Source organism: Odocoileus virginianus, chromosome 30 (genome assembly GCF_023699985.2).
Source record: "Odocoileus virginianus isolate 20LAN1187 ecotype Illinois chromosome 30, Ovbor_1.2, whole genome shotgun sequence".
Taxonomy (NCBI): Eukaryota; Metazoa; Chordata; class Mammalia; order Artiodactyla; family Cervidae; genus Odocoileus; species Odocoileus virginianus.
This window is the reverse complement of record NC_069703.1, coordinates 38,159,213-38,180,576: the sequence shown is the minus strand read 5'-3', so window position 1 is coordinate 38,180,576 and position 21,364 is coordinate 38,159,213. Positions and strand designations below refer to the sequence as shown.

General features: G+C 39.8%; 1 protein-coding gene and 1 non-coding gene across 3 annotated transcripts in view; one reads left to right on the top strand and one right to left on the bottom strand.

The window, feature by feature from the left end:
- WASF2 (WASP family member 2) overlaps positions 1-21,364 on the top strand; it is a 71,732-nt gene that overhangs the window by 27,651 nt on the left and 22,717 nt on the right. The window lies entirely within an intron of this gene.
- Positions 14,347-14,453, bottom strand: LOC139032283 (U6 spliceosomal RNA). The gene has a single exon (XR_011484818.1). It is a non-coding gene; the product is annotated as a U6 spliceosomal RNA (small nuclear RNA).

The window sequence follows — 21,364 nt, the reverse complement described above, 5'->3', positions numbered from 1 at the left end:
TCCTTTCTACAAAAAGCATTGGGGATGCTCAGCCTTATGAGCAATCAGGAAAACACACGTTAGAACTACAGTGATGTACTGTTTTGTGTCTGTCAGATTGGCAAAAATTAAAGTCTGGCAAAAAATGTCAGCAAGGATATGAAGCAACCAGAACCCAGCAAATGGTAGTGTAAATGGGTACAACTATTTTGCAAAACAATTTGGCATTATCTCATGATTGAAGATGTGCATACCTGTACCCAGCAGTTTCTCTCCTGGATGTCTACCCAAAAGAACTCTTGCACGTGTGCAGTGGGAGATGTGTACAAAATGTCCGTAGCAACACTGTTGGCATTAGCAAAATAAACAAAAAATCCAAACTGGGAAAAAATCCCAATATCCATCAACTCCAGATTGTATAAATAAATCTCAGTGTGGCCATACAGTAGAGCACCGTGTAACCATGGAAATGATTAAATTGCAACTGTAGCAACATGAATGAATCTCAACAAATTGTAGAGTGAAAAGTTGCAGAAGAATATACATTATGATAAGACTCATGTGAAGAAACATGTGAAACTAAAAATGTTTAGACACAGAAGTGATAAAGTTATCACTGTTTGGGATAGTTTTACCTCATGGTGAAAAGAGAAGAAGGTGGGTTTGGGGAGAGACATGCAGGGGACTTTAAAACTAATGGTAATATTCTTCTTAAACTAGGTGGTAGGTACACTGATACTTGCTATCTCACTATACATATATTAAAAAATTTATACTATAAATTTTAAAGCATTAAGAAAAGGTTGATGATACGTGATAGTCTAATGTTCCCCCTAGAACACACAGATGCATTTTTCAGAATGTTAAAACTGAGAGAGATTAGGTAATTTAATTGTTCAAAAGAGAAAGCTTATCAGTGACAACTTGGTCTCAAACTCAATATAGAGCAATTTCTGTCATCTTACGTTGCAACTTTCCCATTATGTAGATTCTATCGATCAATTAGAAGTGCTTCCACTTGGATTACTGCCTCAGTCTTTCTCCCCTTCATGTAATACATTCTCTCTGCTGCCAGAGAGAGCTTTCTAAATGCAAATCCAATCATGTCACTCCCTGGCCTTAATCTTAAATAGTTCGCAGTAGCCATCAACACACTCCCAAGTGCTATAGTAAGGCACACAAGGCTGTCTACCTGGGCCTCTGTCTCTCTTGTTAGCCTCATCACTCATGACCTCCTGCACTTCAGCCACACCAAGCTGTTTGCTGTTCCTGGAACGCTGTTTGCCTCTGCACACATTGCTTCCTTCCTCTGAAACTTCTCTTAGCTAACCCTTTTCATCTTTTAAGACACTCTTTCTTATGACCCCTTCACCCCCAGTGTGAGCTGGATGCCTCCATAACCCTTGAATTTTAACATTTGTGGTCACGTTTATCACTTTATATTATTGTCCCCTCTTTTAATTTGTCTCCTTGAGTAGCTATCAAGCTTCATGAGGACAGGGGCAATGTTGAATTATATCCCCACTGTGTGCACAGTGTCTGGTATGTAAGGTTTGTTGAAGGAAGGAAGGAAGGAAGGAAGGAACAAACAAATGATTAATTGTATATCCTTTATACTGATGCCCCACATGTAGTTTGAAGTTGTCATTTGTTTGCCAAATTCTGATCATCTCTATCAGTATTTGTAAAGGTGGGAAGGTAAAGAAAGACAGGTGGGCAGGCTGGTGGGTGAGTAGCTGATGGGGAAGAAGTATCGAGGGAAGGGAAGCCAGAAGCTGATTTGGGAGGGAAAGGAAAGGTTCAGAGGCTTATTAACGTTTTAGGCTAAGTGCCCAGGGATTTTAATAACAGCCTGGATTTCTTTCAAGCTGTGGACATGTGCTGATTTTCATGACTTACCCTATTTTGACCTTCCCTAGCCTTTTTGGAAATTTATCTTCTTTGGCTGATGACTCTTACCATCCATCTCTCTTTACTTTAGGAAGTAAGAACTTTGAGGTGAGTGAATAAAAAGGAGGTGGCAGATTGATCATATTGGTCAGGGTAACCTTTTGTTTTTTAGTTAATTTTTGCCTTGGTTTTTAATTTTTAATGTCTCACTCTGTACCAGATTAGACCCTTTATATTTTCTAGGGCTTGGAAAGTGTATATAGATTCTGTCTTGTGATCTGGTGTGCTACCAGGACTCTTAATCTAAAATAGAGGTTAAAAAAAAATTAAAAATAAAAAAAATAAAATAGAGGTTAAACTTGGACCGTTCAGATTGGGTTCTCTTCCCTCAGGAAGCAGTGCTATAAGACTGGAGGTCCAGAGACACTCTCCCCACCTGACCTTTGTGAGGACTAAAGCGTAGTAGCCACTTACTGTAGCTTTATTCATTTGATAAATTTTTATTGAGCATTCTCTCTATGTCTCGCATGGCGGTAGGCATTAGAATTAGAGATGATTGATCACTAGCCTCAATTTAGTCTAGTGGAAGAGCAGGTAAGAAAATCAGTCATTTTTAAGCAGCGGGATAGGATGGGCATGCACAGAGTATTACGGAATTTTAAAGAGGGTGTGAGAGAGGGGCATCAAGCTCCTTTGGGGTCAAGGCATGTCAGAAGATGTTTCACTTTAGCTCAGTGGGTGGGTTTTTTTTTTAATATTTAATTAATTTATTTGGCTATCCCAGGTCTTAGTTGTGACATGCAGGATCTAGTTCCCTGATGAGGGATTGAACCCTGGCCCCCTGCAGGGATTGCAGGGTCTCAGCCACTGGACCACCAGCACATTCCCTGAGCTCAGTTTTGGAAGACTCTAGAAGTTGGGGAGAAGACCCTAGAAGCAGGAGGAGAAGGGGACGACAGAGGCTGAGATGGTTGGATGGCATCACTGACTCAAGGGACATGAGTTTGAGCAAGCTCCGGGAGTTGGTGATGGACAGGGAGGCCTGGCATGCTGCAGTCCATTGGGTTGCAGAGTCGGACACGACTGAGCGACTTAACTGAACTGAGAAGTTGGAGGTTGTGGTGGGTGGTTGCTGCTAAGTCACTTCAGTCGTGTCCGACCCTGTGCGACCCCATAGACGGCAGCCCACCAGGCTCCCCCATCCCTGGGATTCTCAAGGCAAGAACAGTTGAGTGGATTGCCATTTCCTTCTCCAGTGTGTGAAAGTGAAAAGTGAAAGTGAAGTCGCTCAGTTGTGTCTGACTCGTAGCAACCCGATGGACTGCAGCCTACCAGGCTCCTCCGTCCATGGGATTTTCCAGGCAAGAGTACTGGAGTGGGGTGCCATTGCCCTCTCCAGTGGTAGGTGGTTAGACTTGAACAAAAGTATGGAGGCAAGAGAGAATGGGATGAGATGGGAAGCCATGAGATCTGTGGGGGACTTCAGGGAAGGGTATGTAAATATGAAGATATGACAGAAGATGAGACTGGAGCCAAAGAAAGGGGCCATATTGTGAATGATCTTTTCTACCTTCCTAAATTAATCAGTTAGACGTGTTTTCATTCAGGTAATGTTAGATGTTTAGTGTTTCTCTTGGTGTTGTCTCTTGAGCAGCTGAGTTTTACCTAATGTTTTATTTCTTTGGTTTGTTCTTTTTATGATACCCCTTGGAGGTATCATATCAATTTGGAGCCCCCTTTCCGTTTATGCTTTAGGTTCACTCCACATTGAGTACCATCTGGTCAAACCCATACTCAGGCATTGTGGAGAGGATGATGCATTGCTTTTAAGGCAGCTTGGAAGGAGGAGGATTTAAATGACCTTCAAAGACTAATGTCAGACCCCCATGTCAATGTCACTGCAATTCATGCATGCATGGAGAGTGGGAAAGGGAACTTAATTACGGAGGAGGGGAATCGTAACCCTGCTTGAATGGGTAGTTGAAAGTCCTGGACCCGCCCCTTAGCCTCAAAAAAGGGCTTTCTTACATTTGCTGCCAAAGAGGTCATAGGGAGAGCCCACATAAATACCACCCTCCCTCTGGGTGTGTGAGCCAGTCTTATTCTTTTGCTTCCACAGGTGCAGAATAGGTTCACCAAAGAGTATTCTGATCTCCATTGAACAGAATTTGGCATCTTATTGTCCTTTTCCAGAAAATCAATCCCCTTTAAAGCATGGAACATGGCAATTTTAGGTCAGCATGCATTTAAAGACACCTTTTAACTTTCAAGGGCTGGCCTAATAAGATGTATTTTGTACAAAAATACCAGTGTTACTAAGATGAGACTTGACTCATTTAAATCCTGAAAGGGGCTCAGTTTTAGCTGCCAGTACACCTTTTACTTGTGAAATTACTTCTTGTTGTCTTTTAATGGCACTGTCCTTCTGGAGTCCTGTGATCATCATCAGATATCAGACTCTATTCCTTCTGCTAACCTTTGGTAACTGTCAGAATTCATTACAGTGTTTGAAATGAGGCACTCACAGTGACCCCTTGTCACTATCCTTTTGGACCATAAAATAGCCTTCCAAGTTAGCCAGGATGACAGCAGAAGCCAGCCTTATGTATTATGTGGTCAGGAACTGCTCCAATGTGGCCACAGTCTGAATGGCGAAAGGAGTTAGTCATAGTTAGGCTTATCCATTTCATTATTTGTTTTGAAAAGTCATATCAGTGAGACACAGATGCACCTTTGGCTCATTAATACTGGAGTCTGAACAGTGAAATTTATTTCAGTGAAATCCTGGAGAGTTGCTGAAAATGCATGATGCTTCTTTGTAGTTTCTTTTGTGTGTGTGACCGCACTGAGTGGCTTGTGGGATCTTAGTTCCCTGACCAGGGATTGAACCTGTGCCCCCTGCAGTGCACGCGGGAATTCTTAACCAGTGGACAGCCAGAGAAGTTCCTCTTTGTACTTTAAATAGAACTTTTCTACTTTGGAGGGGAAGTGCTGTACAAACATGGCCACAGTTGTTACTGCTACAACATATATATTCATTCAGTTCTTGATATTTCTAAAGTTTGGAAAAGTTCCGTGTTAATGTAAACACAATTTTAATTTTTCTAAACACATACTCATATCTTAAACAACACTCATTGATAGATTTTGGTGGGAAGTAGAAAAACAAAGCTCAGTCTTCCTAATTTCTCGTCTATATAGGCCTTTACTCTCCGTTTTAATAGAACTTCTTCTGTGCACAGACCGTGGCAGAGCCCATTTTCAAAGCAGTTCATAGATTTAGCTATGCAATTTACTTACTCTCAGTCATGAAGAAAGAATAAAAATCAAAGAGCCAAATGACTGCTAAGGGAAAATGTTGTAACAGCAAACTTGAGGGGCTAGACCAGAAGGGGCTAGCAAGAGAAGAATGCTTGAGGGTAGTCTCAGAGAACTGTAATTGACAGTAACAGAATAGAAATGAGGTAGTGGAAAATTTAGGCTACTATACCAGAGACATGCTCCTAATTTTGGCTTGAAATTGTCTTGCTAAGTAAAGCTGTTGTGATTATTGGAATGCCACAGAATTCATCTCTTGGCTTTTTGTCCCACAAAAGCATTAGAATTTAAAACAGACCCTTTAACATGAGTTACAGCAGACAAGAAATACCAGTTCAATTAGGGCAGGTGTTATTTAATTACCCTTCTCTATGGGGATGGGGCTGTTCCGACAAAAATTGTTTGTGGGTGAAATCACAACAAAGATCCATAAGGTACAGCTTTATATGTATATATTTAAAATAGACATCAATCTGTTGAATTTTTCTGATATCAAAGGTTAATTTAAAATATTAATACAGAAAAGATTAATTTAAGATAGTGAATCTACTAGGCAAGAATACATGTACATATTGTAATTACTTCCTTTTTACAATTAAAGTAATTGGATTATATTTAATGAGGTATTTACATTTAATAATTAAAAAAGACTTTATCTTTCCAGCATTCCCCATATGCAGAAAGAGATGGGGGGGTGGGACTCACTTCTGAAATATAATTATCTTTACTTGGGCTAAAAAGGAAAAACTATTGTGCTTTTTAGAAAAAGGCTCAGAATATTATTTTAAAACATACATACAGTCATCATCCATTATCTGAAGTTTCAGTTTCCTCGGTTTCAGTTACCAAAATTATTAAATAATAACTAATTTCAGTAGTCCAAAATTATTAAATGAAAAATTCCAGAAATAAGCAATTCATAAATTTTAAATTGCTCACCTTTCTGAGTAGCGTAACGAAATCTCAGCCCTCCTACTCTGTCTTGCCCTGGATGTGAATCATCTCTGTCCAGCATATCCACGCTGTGTATGTTACCTGCCTGTTAGTCACTTAGCCACCATCTCGGTTATCAGATCAGTTGTCAGGTATTGCAGGGTTTGTGTTCACATAATCCTTATTTTACCTGTTAGTGACCCTCAAATGCAAGAGTAGCCAAAGAAAGGCCGAAAAGTGCTTCCTTTAAGTGAAAAGGTGAAAGTTCTCAACAAGGAAAGAAAAAAGTATTTTGTTCATATATAGGGTTTGGTACTTTCAGGCATCCTTGCGGGGCTTGGAATGTCTGACCCTTGGAGAAAGGGGACTACTGTATACAGTTTAGGAATTACCCGTGGGACTGTGTTTTGGTTCATTGTAAAAGAAGATGACAGATTAGGCACTTAAAAAAAAGTCCTTAATGACAAGATTTGATGAGTTCAACAGTGCCCAGAGAATGAAACTTAAAGTGATTTTCAGGGACCCTGTAAATAAAAGTAACCCATCATAAGTGACGGAACCCCAAATGCCTAGCTGTTTGAAAACAGGCATCTGTTTGAAAAGCAGTAACATCTGAACGTGTTATCTGAGGCTGGCACTTTAAATGAGCCAGTGTTTCTGTTATTTAAAGTGAAAGATGTGAAGCCCCTGAGCAGCTGGCTAAAACTGGGTGTAGAGAGGGAGAAAGCAGTGTGTTATTCTCATTAACACCATTGCAGTTCCAGGGTAAATATGTCAGGAAGGCTTTCTTATGTTAGCATATTATTTTTTTTTTGAGGGGAAGAAACTAGTCTGGGGTTTGGTGGCACTTGTGTATGAAAATGAGAAACATGGGCACAGTCTTGGCTAGGGTGTTTTGTGAAGTCAGCATAGTGTCATGGCTGCAGATGGACCTGGGTTTAAAAGCTGTGTTACTGTGATAAAGTTACAGAACTGCTCTTAGTGTTTTAGTTCTCTTAGCTGTAAAATCAGAATGCTACCAGCTACCTTTCAGTAGTGTTTTGAAGATTAGATTTGTTAAAGAAAATGTGAATAAATACGTGACACATTTTGGGCAGATACTATAGGATGCAAAGAAGTTTTTAAAAATCCCACCCTTATAACAGCAGATTCCAATAGCTGCTGCTGTTACTACTGTTTCTGTTAAGTTTAAAGATATTTTGTTTTTCAGTTCCTGTATTCAAAGAATTGTACAGTCCAAAAAGCTGTGCTACAGTATAAAATGTAGTGACTGCCGTAAAAGGTTCAGCATACTTTTTGGCTCCTTTGAAGAGGGAGAAATGACTTCAGACTAGAAGAGTTGAGGAAGGCTTCTTAGAAATGGTGACATTTGCCTTGGGCCTTTAAGATGAAAGAATTTTTTTTTTTTTTTTAAAGAAATGCCACAGTCCAGATAATAGTACCTTTGAGACTGCCTTCAAAATACATAAAGTGAAAATATTGAATTGACTCGACTATGATTTGGAAGACTGATAGACTGATACCCTTTGTCTTAATCCTTAAAATTGGTATAATGTAGGCAGAGGCCATCCATTTCTTTCTTTCTCTTTTTTGACATTGGATACATTTTTATTGAACCTTTTAGTTTACAGCATGAGGTAAAAGGCAAATCAGTTCTCTTCGAGTGATATTTTGCACAGCTGTAGTAAATTATTTTAAATTTCAAGGGTTTAAAATGGATTGCATTTCTTAAAAGTTGAGGGATCAAGTAAACAAGTTCTAACTTGAATTTTCCAGTTGACTCTTCACTTAACAATAGTAACCAGCTCTAATTAGATACATAAGTTTCTTCAGAGCCATGTTTTATTGTTGATGATGTCTTTACTGTTTTAGTCAATATCCACTAATTCCACTTCAAAAATAAGTTTTACATTTGGTGGAATTTTGAGGCCATCCATTTCTTTCTCAGCTCTTGTCTTCATACTCCCAGAGAACCTGTTTCAGAAGGTAAGAGGCCTACCTACCGCTTGGTTTCACTGCGACCAAAGAAAAGAGAACCAATTAGGAGAATTCTGTGTAATGCTCAGTGCTGTTTAATTTGACCTGCTCTCTTTAATTTATTGTATTACCACTAGGAGGTAAGTCCAACAAACTCAGTGCTCCTTTAAATTAGCAATAATGAGAGCTATCAGTTGTTGAGTACCTACTAGATGCTAGATACCCCTCTAGAAGGCTTGTTATGTTACTTCATTTTATCCTGAAAACCATCCTATGAGATAGGTTTTAATTATAGATGAGGTTTGGAGAGATTAACCAGCCCAAAGTCGTATACAACTAGTGACTCAGGGAATCCTTGTCTTTTGACTGAACTTGCCTCTGGATTCATCAAGCTGTATTGATTTTTTTAAAATGTGATAAATACCAAATGAGTACCAACTTTAAAAAAAGAAAAAGGGAAACTTTCTGCCTTTGTTAATTATTATTATTCAGAAAATTAAATGTTATTCAAATATGTTATAGGCATATAGTGGTGATATCCTACCTTTTTGCAGTGTTTTCTTATTTGATTTTGGGATACCTGTTCTTCCTTTTAAGTTTTCCATGGCATATACTTATTGAGGATAAATTGAAATTAATACCTCTTTATGATTGGGGACCTTGCAAAACCAGATGGAAATCAATCCTGACTTACATAGGAAGCGTGTGGCTTTGATCGCTGGGAGAAGGGAAATAAGGAGGTGAGCCCCGTGATTACCCTGATTTTCTGTCTAGTTGTATGTTCTAACCATGGAGCAAGGCCGGGGCAGGGGAAATCCCAAGCAGAGCAGATTCGTCTTACTGAACTGAAGAGACAAATTGCGTTAATAGTTCAAGGGAGGCTGAGGCAACTGGAAGCTGTGGGGTGTGGTTCTGGAAAAGAGGAAGAATACTGTTCTAGAAATCTTCTTAGGGTCTCCTTGAGGCTTGACTGATCACCCATATGCCTGGGGTCAGATTACAGGAGGTTGGAAAAGAGTGACCAGGAATTTATGAGCTAACTGATTCCAAATGCAGGGAGGTGTTCTAATTCCTATCAGCCAGAGTAGAGAGCCCATGTTGCTCACTCTGCAGCAGAGATCCAGTAGAGAGCATCCAGTAGAGATCACTGAAGGGCCACATCTGTACTGGAGCTAAAGAGCCAAGAGAGTGAAAGCTGCTCAAGATCCACCCTGCTGCTGCTGTTGCTGCTAAGTCGCTTCAGTCGTGTCTGACTCTTAGCGACCCCATGGACTGCAGCCTACCAGGCTCCTCCGTCCATGGGATTTTCCAGGCAGGAGTACTGGAATGGGTTGCCACTGCCTTCTCTGCAAGATCCGCTTTAACAAAGCTTAACAAGAAACCTCAGGTGTACCAAATTGAACCAGAAGTCACTTAACTGCCGACCAAAACAAAGCCTCACACTCTTGAAACCAAGACAACAATGTTAGGTACTCAGCATCATAAAATCACAATGTCCAAATGTCCAGTCAAAAGTTACCAGGAAAATGTGGCCCATAATTAGGGAAAAATCAGTTTGTAGAAACACTCAGAAATGACAGAGGTGATAGAATTACCAGACAAAGATATTAAAACAGCTGTTATAATTGTGTTCAAATATATAGAGGAAAGGGCTTCCCAGGTAGCACTTGTGGTAAACCTGCCCTGCCAGTGCAGGAGACTTAAGAGATACCGGTTTGATCCATAGGTGGGGAAGATCCCCTGGAGAAGGAAGTGGCACCCCACTCTATTATTCTTGCCTGGAGAATTCCATGGACAGAGGAGCCTGGCAGGCTATAGTCCATAGGGTTGCAAAGAGTTGGACACGACTGAAGCGACTTAGCACATATAAAAGAAAATATGAACATATTAATTAGCAGGTAAACATTTTAGCCTTGCAATTAAATAGTGGAATTTGGTTTCAGTCTCTCTTATTTTTTATCCTCTTTCTTCTCGTGCTGTTGATGCTTTGGTAAAATTTGAATATTGTAAGTCTAAGTTACCAAATCATATAATTTTCTTTTTTCTTTTTTTATATCATTTTAGAATTGGCAAGAACTTAAAGATCATCTTATTCACCCTCTCATATTACAGAAAAAGAAATATTATGTTTCATTAATTCTGAGGTGTACATTTTCCCCATATTTTAACATCTCTGGAATAATCATGCATCTTAGATTTCATGAAATACCGTAAAAACCCATTAGAGTTGTGACTTTTCCACAAATACTTATGGTAGAATTCAAGCTTTCTACTTATATTACCCCCACCTAGAAAACTTCCCTTCTTTATTCTTTAAATCCAAATCCTGCCCAGTTCCAGTCTTTAGTCCAGGAATTCTGTTCAGTTGAAAGTGATCTTTTCATCCTTTCTTTTGTCATAATTGACTACATTATTCATTTGATAACTTCTGTTTATTATGTTACTTACCTGTGTTTTATCTGTATCCTCAAATTATAAACTCTTGGAGTCATGGGAAGAATTTTCTATTTTTTCTATCATCTAGTGTCTACTTGATAAATGCTCATTGATTGATATGGGTGCTATAATTAGTAGTTAACCACTAAAAGAGCTGTGTCCCGGTTAAGAGAACCACATATCTAACTATATGCCCGAACTAAGCGCCAGATAGACGGGGAATTAGCGCTTCTGTTGCTACTGCTGCTGCAGGGACTGCCATTACTGCTACTGCAGTCTTTACTACTACTATTCTGATTATTCTGTGCCAGGTACTATGTTAAGTATTTTATACATGCGTTATTTCATTTTTATGCACAACAGCCTAAAAAACTAAGGATCATTTTACTGATTTTAACAGGTTAGGAAACAGATGGGGAGAGTACTGCTTGCCAAGGTCCCAGAACTGAAGTTTGGCAGTAGTGGGTTGAAATCCACACCTCTTTCTCTAATGTCCATGCTCTTGCTGCTCTACATCACTGCTTATTAGGTCTTTTGAGGGCTTTGGTAACCTAGTAAACTGAGGATAGAAAGAAAAGAAATGGACACTTACTTTTCCCTCTGTTCAGGGACTTTTCCTTATAAATCCCATGTTTTGAGTGGTGGATAGACCTTGTGAGAGGAAGATGTACCGCTGCCCTTTGCTGCTCTTAGTTGCTGGCAGCTTGGCCGTTAGTGACAGATGAGTGTGTGACACTTTTTCAGCAATGAGTTCTTGTTACAGCTGGCAGAATAGAATAGTTGATACGAAATCTCATGGCAGTTTGCTTCATAATTCCACTCCCTGGTGTACAGATGTAGTTGTGATTGCCAGGTCTCCTCACTTAAGTTGGTGTATTAGCAGTCACATCCATGACCACACAGTGTGTTTGTGTATCGCCTTGAGCTGGCAGCAAAACATTTTGCTGAATTTCCTTTTTTGTTGTTACTTTGTAACCTTTTTTACCCTGGCCTTTCTCATTTGTATAGAACTGGCTTCTTTTTTGGCCTTTTCATCCCAGAGAAGGAGTAGTTACTACAGAGGGATGCTTGAAATATGAAGAGAAGCATCATAGAGATTAAAATGCATGGCTAGAGGGGGGTACTCTTTCTACCCCCTTCTGATGTCTATGTCAGAAGCTTTCTCTGTCTTCTTTATACTTTAATAAAACTTTATTACACAAAAGCTCTGAGCGATCAAGCCTCATCTCTGGCCCCAGATTGAATTCTTCTCCGGAGGCCAAGAATCCCGGCGTCTTTTCGTGGTTCAGCAACAACCTTTCATTAGTTCTAGAAGGTCTTGTAGATCTTCATAGAACTGTTCAACTTCAGCTGCTTCAGCGTTACTGGTCAGGGCATAGACTTGCATTACCGTGATGTTGAATGGTTTGCCTTGGAAATGAGCAGAGATCATTCTGTCAGTTTTGAGATTGCATCCAAGTGCTGCATTTTGGACTCTTTTGTTGACTATGATGGCTACTCCGTTTCTTCTAAGGGATTCCTGCCCACAGTAGTAGATATGATGGTCATCTGAGTTAAATTCACCCATTCCAGTCCATCTTAGTTTGCTGATTCCTAGAATGTTGATCTTCACTCTTGTCATCTCCTGTTTGACCACTTCCAATTTGCCTTGATTCATGGACCTAACATTCCAGGTTCCTATGCAATGTTCCTCTTTACAGCATTGAACCTTGCTTCTATCACCAGTCCCATCCTCAACTGGGTGTTGTTTTTGCTTTGGCTCCATCCCTTCATTCTGTCTGGAGTTACTTTTTCACTGATCTCCAGTAGCATATTGGGCACCTACCAACCTGGAGAGTTCATCTTTCAGTGTCCTATCTTTTTGCCTTTTCATACTGTTGATGGGGTTCTCGAGGCGAGAATACTGAAGTGGTTTGCCATTCCCTTCTCCAGTGGACCACATTCTGTCAGACCTCTCCACCATGACCCGACCATCTTGGGTGGCCCCACACGGCATGGCTTAGTCTCATTGAGTTTGACACGGCTGTGGTCCTGTGATCAGATTGGCTAGTTGTCTGTGATTGTGGTTTCAGTTTGTCTGCCCTCTGATGCCTTCTTTCAGTACCTGCCATCTTACTTGGGTTTCTCTTACTTAGATGTGGGGTATCTCCTCACGGCTGCTCCAGCAAAGCATGAAGGTCCCATCACTTCATGGCAGATAGATGGGGAAACAGTGGGAAAAGTGGCTGACTTTATTTTTATGGGCTCCAAAGTAACTGCAGGTGGTGATTGCAGCCATGAAATTAAAAGACACTCCTTGGAAGGAAAGTTATGACCAACCTAGACAGCATATAAAAAGAAAAAAATGCATGGCTAGAGAGCTAGCAGGATGATGAGACTTAACTCAGTGCCTAATGTATGATTCCTCCTGATTATCTTCTTCCTCATTTTCAAACTTGCTTCGTTGTCTCATCCACCAGTAGGTGCTCCAATGTCTCGTCTGCAGGGAGATTAACCAAGTGCAGTAGACTACTGTTTGCAGGAACCAGGAAAGAAAGGTTACAGCCTAGCTCCATTTTCTCTATCCCTGGGTAAGATAGTAAACTGGGAATTAGACATTCTCCCATAAAAAACAACTTTGTGTTCCTATATGGTAGCACATGTCCAGGTTAGGCTTCCTCCTGGGTATTCAAGCCCAGGTACTTGGAGAGGAATGCCTTTGTATCTATCCTCATCTCAGTTTTTTGGCCACCACCAACTGGAGGTCACTCATTTCTCTCGTTGCCTGTAAATAAAGAAAACTTTTTTAAAAAGATAATACTTTATTAGGGCTTGTGTGAGTTATTGACACATTTCTGATAATCTTGTGCAGTCATTTGTTGAGGTTTTGGCTTTTTTTTTAGGTTTTGGCTTTTTTTAATCTTTTTTTTTGTTGTTGTTGAAGGATAATTGCTTCACAGAATTTTGTTGTTTTCTGTCAAACCTCAACATGAGTCAGCCATGAAAGAAAGTGAAAGTGAACTCGCCCGGTCATGTCCGACTCTTTGTGACCCCATGGACTGTAGCCTTCCAGGCTCCTCTGTCCGTGGGATTTTCCAGGCAAGAATACTGGAGTGGGTTCCTTCTCCAGGGGATCTTCCCAATGCAGGGATTGAACCCAGATCTCCTGCATTGTAGGCAGATGCTTTACCATCTGAGCCATCAAGGAAGTCCATATCAGCCATAGGTATACACATATCCCGTCCCTTTTGAACTCCCTCCCATCTCCCTCCCCATTCCACCCCTCTAGGTTGATACAGAGTCCCTGTTTGAGATCCCTGAGCCATACAGCAAATGCCCATTGGCTGTCTATTTTACACATGGTCATGTAAGTTTCCATATTACTCTTTCCATACATCTCACCCTCTCCTCCCCTCTCCCCATGTCCATAAGTCTGCTCTCTGTTTCTTCATTGCTGCCCTATAAATAAGTTCTTCAGTACCATTCTTCTAGATTCCGTATATACGTTTTAGAATATGATATTTATCTTTCTCTTTCTGACTTTCTCTCTCTCTGACTGACTTCACTCTGTATAATAGGTTCTAGGTTCATCCACCTCATCAGAACTGACTCAAATGCATTCCTTTTTATGGCTGAGTAACATTCCTTTGTGTATATGTACCACAACTTCTTTATCCATTCATCTGTTGGACATCTAGGTTGCTTCCATGTTCTAACTATTGTAAATAGTGCTGCAATGAACAATGGGATGCATGTATCTCTTTCATTTTTTATTTCCTTGGGGTATATGCCTAGGAGTGGGATTGCTGGGTCATATGGTAGTTTTATTCCTAAAAAAATATGGAGCTCTTCATGAATTTGCATGTCATCCTTGCACAGGGTCCATGCTAATCTTCTCTGTATTGTTCCAATTTTAGTATATGTGCTGCTGAAATGAGCACAAGGTTTTGTTCTGTGAGTTTTTTTGGTCCCAGAGCAGTTGAGTTGTTTTTCATGTTAAACTCCTGTGTGAATTTAATGCTCGGTTGATGACTATAGCTGAAAGAAATCTGGTACTTGAGTACCCACGAATGATAGGAATAAGGTTTCCTCACTTATTCATAACGGTGCCAGTGGTAAAGAACCCGTCTGCCAGTGCAGGATACAGAAGAGATGTGGGTTCAATCCCTGGGTCGGAAAGATCCCCTGGAGAAGGGCATGGCAACCCACTCCAGTATTCTTGCCTGGAGAATTCCATGGACAGAGGAGCCTGGTGGGCTACAGTCCATAGGGTCACAGAGTCAAACATGACTGAAGCAACGTAGCATGCATGTAATCAGAGTAAAAGTAAGCGCCCATTTATTTTTTCCAGTTTTATTGAGATGTAATTGTCATACAGCACTGTATATGTTTAAGGTATGCAGCGTAATGATTTTACTTACATCCATCATTTCATATAGATAACAGAACTAAAGAAATAGAAAAAAAGTTTGTGTGTTTGTTGAAAACTCTTAGGATTTACACTCTTAACAATTTTTGTATATAACATACATCAATGTTAATTATATTTATCATGTTGTGCATTATATCCCTGGTACTTATTTATATTATATCTGGAAGTTTATACCTTTTGACTGCCTTCATCCAATTCCCCTCCCCCTGTTTCTGGTAGCTATAAAATTGATCTCTTTTTCAATGAGTTTATTTTTGAAGTATAATTGACCTGCAACTCTGTGTTAGTTCCTATTATACAGTATATGATTTGGTGTTCTGAAACATTTAAAAATGATCACCAGGATAAGTCTAGTTAAGATATGTTACAATACAAATATATATCATAGTTACTGTATTTCCCATACTGTACATTTCATATCCCTGACTTGTTTATTTTGCAACTGGAAGTTTATACCTCTTAATCTCCTTCACCTATTTCTTTCTTTTCCCGTGTCCTCTGGCAACCACCTGTTTGTTCTCTGTATCTATAATTCTGTTTCTGTTACTTTTTTTTTATGGCCCTGCCATACAGTTTGCAGCTTAAGGGATCTCAGTTCCCCAACCAGCCATTGAATCCCAGTCTTCCCAGGTGGCCCAGTGGTGAAGAATCCGCCTGCCAGTGCAGGAGACGCTAAAGACTCGAGTTTGATTGCTGGTTTGGGAAGATCCCCTGGAGTAGGAAATGGCAACCCCCTCCAGTGTTCTTGCCTGGAAAATTCCATGGACAGAGGAGTCTGGCGGGCTGCAGTCGATGGGATTGCAAACAGACGTGACTGAGCACACGCATGCACACACACGGCAATTCTGAAAGCATCAAGTCCTAACCCCTAGGCCACCAGGGAGCCCATTTCTGTTATATTTGTTCATTTCTTTTTTAGATTCCATATATAAGTGAAATCGTACAGCCTTTGTCTTTCTCTGTCTGGCTTATGCACTTCGCATAGTACCCTCTAGGTCCATCCATGTTGTTGCAAATGGCAAGATTTCATTCTTTTGGGGGGGGATAATTTCACTGTCGCGGGTTGACAGTGTTGTGTTAGTTTCTGCTGTACGGCGCAGTGAATCAATTACACGTACACATATATCTGGGAGCCTGAGTCTTAGCATTGGACTACCAGGGGAGTCCCTGTTCAGTCTTTTTTTAGATTCTGTTCCCTATAGATTATTACAAAGTATTGAGTAGAGTTCCCTGTGCTATACAATAGGTTCTTATTAGTTTCCTGTATGATATATAGTAGTGTGTATATATCAGTCCCAAAGGTTTTCGTTCCTTTTTTATGGATGAGTAATATTCCAGTATGTATATGTGTATGTATATATACCATGTCTTCTTTATCTAGTCATCTGTTGATTGGCACTTAGGTTGCTTCCATGTCTTGGCAATTGTAAATAATGCTGCAATGAACATAGAGGTGCAGGTATCTTTTCAAGTTAGTGTTTTTGTTTTCTTTGAATAAATATCCAGGAGTGTAATTGCTGGATCAAAAGTAAGACCTTTTAGATGGATAGTTTGGCATATTTCAGACCATTCCATTTTGATGAATTAAGTTTTGCTAGTAATTGGAATTAAGACTGGGAGAGTAAAATGAACTTTGTGTCTATTATTCAAGTTATCAGTGATAACCATGCAGACCCTGTGTAATTTAAGTGGATTCAAAACTGGGAACTTAGGCAAAGATGCAGATACAGGAAATATTTTATGTGAATAAATCTTCTCTTTGGAGCTAGGAATATTTTGTAAACAAAATCTCAGTTTCATATAGCACCTCTCAAGCATTTTTTTTAGTGCAGCTCACAGCTGAACTGGAAAGATGAATTGAAAGTTTTTTCCCAACTGCTAGTCATCGTTAGGCTAAGAACTAGAACCCAACTCACAGTTTTAAGTGGTTTCCAATGCACAATTTTAAGTGTATTTTCTTTTGGGCAACCAGATGGATCTTACTTAAAAAGAGAGCTTAATTTTGGCCATTTAAAAAGCAGTTTTTTTATTTCTCCTTTGCAAATAAATTCATCTTCACCATTTTTCTAGATTCTACATATATATATGTGTTAATATATGATATTTGATTTTCTCTTTCTGAGTTACTTCCCTCTGTATGTCAGTCTCTAGGTCCATCCACATCTCTGCAAATGGCACAATTTCATTCCTTTTTATGGCTGAGTAATAATAGTCCATTGAATATGTTTACAACATCTTCTTTCCCCATTCCTCTGTTGATGGACGTTTAGGTGGCTTCCATGTCCTAGCTGTTGTAAATAGTGCTGCAGTGGACATTGGGGGTGCGTGTATCTTTTTGAATTCTGGTCTTCTCCAGATATTGCACAGATGTGGAGAACAAACATATGGCTACCAAGGCGGAAGCGGGGGGGGGTTGGGGATGGATTGCGATAGGCATATATACACTTCTGTGTATAAAACAGATAAACTAATGAGAACCAACTGTTAGCACAGGGAATTCTACTCAATACTCTGCGGTGACCTAAGGAAATCCAGGGAAGAGGGGGTATATGTATACGTGTAACTGATTTACTTTGCGGTCCAGCAGAAGCTAACACAACATTGTAAAGCAACTATACAGTAATAATCAAAACAAACCCCAAAACAAAAACCAACCAAAAAAGGCAGTTTTCTATGGAATAGTTGATACTAGAAGATACTAGAAGTTGTGCAGGTCGAAGTTAGCCCCCAATTTTAGCTTTAAGAACAAAGCTATGATTAGAGCCTGAAGAGTAGTAGAAGAAAAAAGGTGGTATTGCCCCTAAAAGATAATAGAAAGTTATGAAATTGCCAGATGTGAGTGGTCCTTGATAGATGTGCAGTATGTTCAAGGAGTAAGATACTGTAGTTTAGAAGTCCTGTTCCCCTGGACTACTTTCCCAAAACCAAATTAGGACAGGAAGGTACTTTACATTTATTGAAGGTAAGTCCATAGCTTGTGTCATTCATTTATGAAATTGGTAATTTCTCCTGGTTTTAGATCACAAGTAAGCTTTTTTACTTGGTTCTCCCAGTCAGATACTTTCTTTGTCCACTCTTGGAGTTCCATTTATCTTGCTAGCTTTTTTGAACATTACTCTGGTGACCTAAACTGATTTGTCAGTAATTTCTTGTGTTTGGAGAGAGTCTGGTTATATTTGTAGCTTCAGCCCCACCCTGTATTTCAACAGGAAGTGGGTAGATGCCTAAGTCTATAAAGAGACATTTCTCCTTGTGATTGTTGCATGATAGTGAGGAACTGCTATATGCAGCAATAAATTTATACTTTAAATATTTTGATGGACCAACTTAGATTACAGTAAACCTGAGTGTTGTGTTTTATTTTGAAATCAAGTGATTGTTTGACTTTTCAATTGAGATTCTTGAACCACTGTGGAATGCATATTCTTTACCATAAAGAAATTTATAGAAAAAAAAAAGAAAAAAAAATTTATCTCCTGAAAGAGGAAACTAGTCTACAAAGCAAGGCACTTCTCATATGCCCCTATCCAAAGTGCTGTTAACTATAGAACAGTGGGAAATGCTGAAGTGAAAAGCAGAAGTCCTAATTGCCACACATACAATATCCCCACATGTTCTCATCCCATGCTACTGCTGATCAGCATTTTGAGGGTATGTTTCAAAGAGGAACTGCCTTGAGAAGCATTTCTGTTGTTATAATTATTGCTGTAGCTCAGATATACTTGCTTTGGGATGTGACCATAGAAATCTGCAGGTGTTATCAGTGACCATGGCTCTAAATGAAGCATTGTTTATTTATTTATAATAAACAGCTAGTAATACATGTCATTGCCAGAATGAGCAGTCATCTGTTTTTTGCCCTGCTGTTAATAGGAATTCGGAATGTAGGGTACAGATGAGTGCATCTTCCCCCTCACATGCAGTCTTCCTTTATTACCTTCTTCCAGCTTCCAAATCTGTCCCTCTCAACCTGCTTCACTCCACTCCTTCTGCAGTCTGTCCGGAGCAGAGTTGAGAGTTCAGAGTGTAGGGTACATGTCAGAGTCTCCTTTTGCCTTAAGACTGACCAAATGTGATATATAAATATCCCATGATAACTTCAAATACACGGACTTGTAGACTCTTACTGTTGTGAAGGGACCTCAAAGAACACCTCATCCAGTTTCCAGTTCAAAGCATGAATCCCATCATGGTACTGGCAATCCAGACTGGTCAGTGTACTCCAAGCCATGGCTCGGAGGGATGGTTGAAGTTTTTGATTTATTCTGACTCATTCTCAAGTCCCTTAAGCTGAAAATAGCTAGGGGTGAAGATGGGGGTTGCTGCTGAGTCTGACTGGATGTCTTTAACTGGTTCCCCCCTCCCCAAACAGAAGTCCTTTTTTTTTTTTACATCTTTGGGTAGCCACCCCCAGATTGGCTTGGGAGGCTCCCAGAGTGTAATTAACTTAACCCCAGGGCACTGTCTGGAATGTCCTTTTTACCATTCTAGATCTATAGGAGAGTTTGATTCGTGGACATGATCCACCCATCTCTACAGTCCCTAGGCCTCCCCTGGCCTTATGTTCAAAATGCAGGTGACTGCTGGCCAATTGGAGGTTATGGCAGCTTTCAGTTCAGTTCAGTTGCTCAGTCGTGTCCGACTCTGCGACCCCATGGACTGCAGGACACCAGACCTCCCTGTCCATCACCGACTCCTGGAGTTTACTCAAACTCATGTCCATTGAGTCGGTGATGCCATCCAACCATCTCGTCCTCTGTCGCCCCTTTCTCCTCCAGCCCTCAATCTTTTCCATCATCAGGGTCTTTTTGATTGAGTCAGTTCTTCGCATCAGGTGGCCAAAGTCCAGCAAATCCAAGAATTTTAGAAATTCTTAAAGATCATTTGGCTTAGTTCTTTTATTTTGCAAATGAGGAAACTGAAGCCCAGAGTGAGAATTCTGTCATCTTTGATTTAGAGGGCATTGTATAAGTCATCCAATCTGACCTCTCCATATCTTCTTACAGTCTAGGAATCTCTCCCCCAACATGTCTAATACCTGGTATCCAGGGGATGATACTGGGGAACTTATCACCTCTGAAGAGAACCCATTCTAATATAGGACAGCTCTAATTAAAAGGGACTAACTTAATTGAAATCTACATCCCTATAACTTTTATCTTCCCAGTGGTTCTAATTTAATTCCTCTCCTATGTAACATCCCTGAAGGTAAGACCTTCTCAAACCCCCAAATTAGCAAATATCACTATAGTGTATAATTTTTCTAATCAAAGTAAAGTATAACTGAAAAAGAACTTTTACTGATTCTATAAAGACAAGACATTCCACTTTTCATGTGTCCAAAACTTCTTTTTCTAGCTAAGAATGACTACTTTCTTGGTTTTCTTCAACTGTCCCTTCATTACTGGCATTAGCATTTAGTTCTTTTCATAGTTCTTTTATTTAAAAAATTTTTTTATAAATGGCAAGATCTCAGTTTCCTGATCAGGGATTGCAACCAGGCCACAGCAGTGACAGCGCCAAATCCTAACCACTAGGCAACCAGGGAACTCCCGCATAATATGTTTAATAAAGAAACATACATTTATCACTTTGTACAAAACAATCAGGGGAGAGCTACAGATAGGGCTGAAGGATTGGACTCACCCTTGCAAACTGTCTGTGGTTTCTCAGTTCTTATTTGCTAGCTGTGGTGGGCCTCTCCATTCTATTGTTTCCTTCTCATCCTGGGAAGAGTTTCCCAACTGGTCTTCTTACCTCCAGTCTTCTGCCCAAATACAGCTTCCTACTTCTGTTAGAATTATTTGTCTAAAAATGCAGATTTGACCATGTCACTTCCTTAATTTAGTGGTTCCTCAACACCCAGTGCTCCAATTTTCCACTAAATGACTACTGATGATCGAGGAGCTTTTCTCAACTGAATTCCCATGAGGACATTAAGCCCTAATGCCATTAGGCATCCATTGTATATAATGCATTAGCTTCTCTCCAGTGCATCTGGAATGGTACTAGTTGTTTACACTCTTGATGAGAATGGAGAAAACAGTCACTCTAATCCTTTTCTCTGTTCTGTGGGTCAGATGAGGAACCCATTGTAAAAGAGTAGAGGAGAGCGAATGTATGTTCTTCAAGAGATCCAGCAACATGGCTGGGAGCAGTTTCCAGAAAAAGAACTCACAAATTTCATTGATGTCTAGGGTTTCATCTTTAAATTTATGTGAATACTGCGTTCTACTACATAATATGTCCATTGTTAAAAGTGTTTCAAAATATTTGTCAGTGAATAAAATTGACTTTACAGGAGGATTTGCCTCAGGTTTGTTGAACTAAAAATAACTACCTTTTTTTCTTAGCCCTGTAGTGGACATTTTATATATGTTACATTATTTAATGTCTCTAGGAAAATTGCCCAAGATCACA